Source organism: Triticum dicoccoides, chromosome 3B (genome assembly GCF_002162155.2).
Source record: "Triticum dicoccoides isolate Atlit2015 ecotype Zavitan chromosome 3B, WEW_v2.0, whole genome shotgun sequence".
In the NCBI taxonomy this organism is placed as follows: domain Eukaryota; kingdom Viridiplantae; phylum Streptophyta; class Magnoliopsida; order Poales; family Poaceae; genus Triticum; species Triticum dicoccoides.
In genome coordinates, this window is record NC_041385.1 from 12,803,422 (window position 1) to 12,806,154 (window position 2,733).

The 2,733-nt window shown below is 46.2% G+C and overlaps 1 long non-coding RNA gene across 1 annotated transcript in view; it reads right to left on the bottom strand.

The window, feature by feature from the left end:
- Positions 1-136: 136 nt before the first annotated feature.
- LOC119280500 overlaps positions 137-2,733 on the bottom strand; it is a 7,196-nt gene continuing 4,599 nt past the window's right edge. Inside the window, exons 2-3 of the long non-coding RNA XR_005138098.1 lie at positions 851-924; positions 137-332 (exon numbers count right to left, since the gene is read on the bottom strand). This is a non-coding gene — a long non-coding RNA (uncharacterized LOC119280500). The remainder of the gene's footprint in view (positions 333-850; positions 925-2,733) is intronic.

Consider the following 2,733-nt stretch of genomic DNA (forward strand, 5'->3'; position numbering starts at 1 on the left):
CTCCCTCCCTCCCTCTAGGGCTCCTGCTAGTATCATGCGACCTCTACAACTGAGGAATTTCAGAATAGTTGGTTCAGACCTCCAAATTAGAAGAGGGATTCAGTATGATACTTGAATTTAAGTTTGACGTATGGATCTTCCTGTTTCCTGTGACCCTACCATGTCCTATTATCTGAGATAGTTCTTGTTCCCTAAACTGCAGGGTAGGAGGTTCACCTTGTTGTTGTAGGTTGACTTTGCTTGGGGAGACAGTAGCTGCAGGATCGGAGGAGGCTGAAGCGAGCTCGAGTCGGTCAGTTGCAGCCACCCACAATGTTTTATCATTTTCAAGCCTGGAACACTACAACAGCATGTGAATATAAATGAAAAGTAACATCGACACATCTTTACATACTGTCGTGTCCAGTCTCTCGTATTTAGAAAATAGAAGCCATTTCAAATATGATGTTTGGGACATATCTCGAGAGAAGTTCAAAAGCTAAATCTGCCTAAACATGCATTTTTTTGCCTGAACACTTGGTAATCAACAACTTACTATAAATTACATCTCCAAACAATATGGTTCAGGTTGAAATGAACATAGCATTTAATGTTTATTAAAAATAGAATATATGCAAAACTAATCCTCCAAAAACAACCTGCAGTGGAAAACATTTTAGAACATGTGTGGTTTTTCATCGTGTCCGAAACAAATGCATGTTTACATGAGAGGACAAGTCACAATAAATGCTACTCCGTATCTCGTTGGCAAGCTGACTAGCTACTTGGCATCGAAGAATGCTTTCACCAGGGAGACTTTGCTAAAATAAGAATAAAAATTCAGTAGACTTGACAACAGGAGCATACAGACCTTTGTCGATGTCATTGTCATCTTTGATTTAATAGAGAAATGAGAATAGATTGAATACCCTTTCTTTTCTGAACCTGAATACACATATACAACTGATGTTTGTCAGTTCCAAAATCCAGCCCAAACTGAAATTATGCATGGCCATGATCCATTCAAAAATTTACAAAAAAATATACATTCGATAGTAAAACTGTGGCACACGATCAGACGAGGGCTCACCTTCAAAGTTAAAAGGCATCCATTCAAAAGTAAAAAGTATTTACCAGCTAACAGTAACTTAATAAAATTCTACTATACTCTAAGGATGTGTTTGGTTGCAGTCACCAACCGAAATGTCATGGATCGGACCCGTTCCTAGACCCCGTTCTAGCGTTTGGTACAAAGATGGAATGATAACCGACTGGTTCTTCCCATGGACCGAATATACCTCCTAGATGCGGAACGCGCTCGTTCCTTCAAATCGAGCGGACCGCATGGAACCGGTCGTTCTCCGCGCACTCCCGCAACTCTGCCCCTCTTCCTCTCCCTCTCTGGACACGACCGGCGGCAGGTAGCAACAGGCGGCGCTGGATTGAGGACACCTAGCGACGGCGACGGATGGAGGCGAGCGGCTACGGATGGCGGCGAGCGGCGCCGTAGATCCGTACCAGAGATGTACGCGCAGCTCCTGTGCGGCCTCGTCCGCCGTGAGATGGCCGCGCTGGATGGCGGCGAGCGGCGACGTCGATCTGTAGTACGCGCAGCTGTGCGGCCTGGTGCACGGCGTGGACGTGCTCCGCATCGACGTGGTCTTCGCGGCCAAGTTTGTCCGTCTTCTGTCGGCGCCCAGCGAGCTTCCCATCCAGTGCGCCGGCGATTGGGGGTCAGGGCTCCTACACATGGGCCTGTACTGGCGGCCGGCGAGCTCCCATCCAGTTCAGCCTTTGTTTGTCTTGGTGAGATTAGCCTTTTGACTGAAATCGGCGGTATTTGGTTGACTGAAATCCAATTCAGTGTGTGCACCCACTAGTAGAAAAAGGGGCTAATCTGAGACACATTAGTGCCGGTTTGATTTTGAGCCGGCACTAATGTGTCCATTAGTGCCGGTTCCAACGGCTAGGCGGGCGGACATCATTAGTACCGGTTCGTGGGCAACAATTAGTACCGGTTCATGCCACGAACCAATATTAATGATACTGTGTCAGGCTGTGGGCCCCACGAACACCTTTAGTACCGGTTCATGGCATGAACCGGTACTAGAGTTTCTTATTAAGCCGAGTTTTAGTCCCACCTCGCTAGGAGAGAGGCAGTAGGAGCGGTTTATAAGCCGTGAGTGCAGAGACGATGAAGGAGAGGCGCAATGCTCACCTGCAGGTTGCTTAGCTTCAAGCCTTTCGGAATAGAATAGATTGCACGGAGCTGTGTGCAGTGTAGTCTACCCTATTCCAAAAGGCTTGAAGCTAACTAACGAGCATTGCGCCTTTTTTTATTTTTAATAACTTATTAGAACTCCGGACTTCTTGTGTTACGGCAAAAACTGGATGCACTTCGTGTACAAACTGGACAATCTCTTTCAAAGTATCAGGGCCGGTTTCAGACGAAAACTCATCTGTTACACCGGCACTTCATTTTTTAAACTTATTACAACTTCAAACTTTTTTGCGTTCAGTACGCACCATTCCAAGCCACGTCATCAATTTTCGACCCTTTCTGACATCATTTGCTCCTGTAGCACGCACCGGTACTAAAGAGATTGTGGCAGGGCTATTTTTAGTCCCACCTCGCATAAGAGTATAGCATGTGCGAAAGAGTAGAGAGGGTCACGGCAAAAAAGAGGAATAAGAGGAAGAAGAAGAAGAAGAAGAAGAAGAAGAAGAAGAAGAAGAAGAGGAAGATGAAGAGGA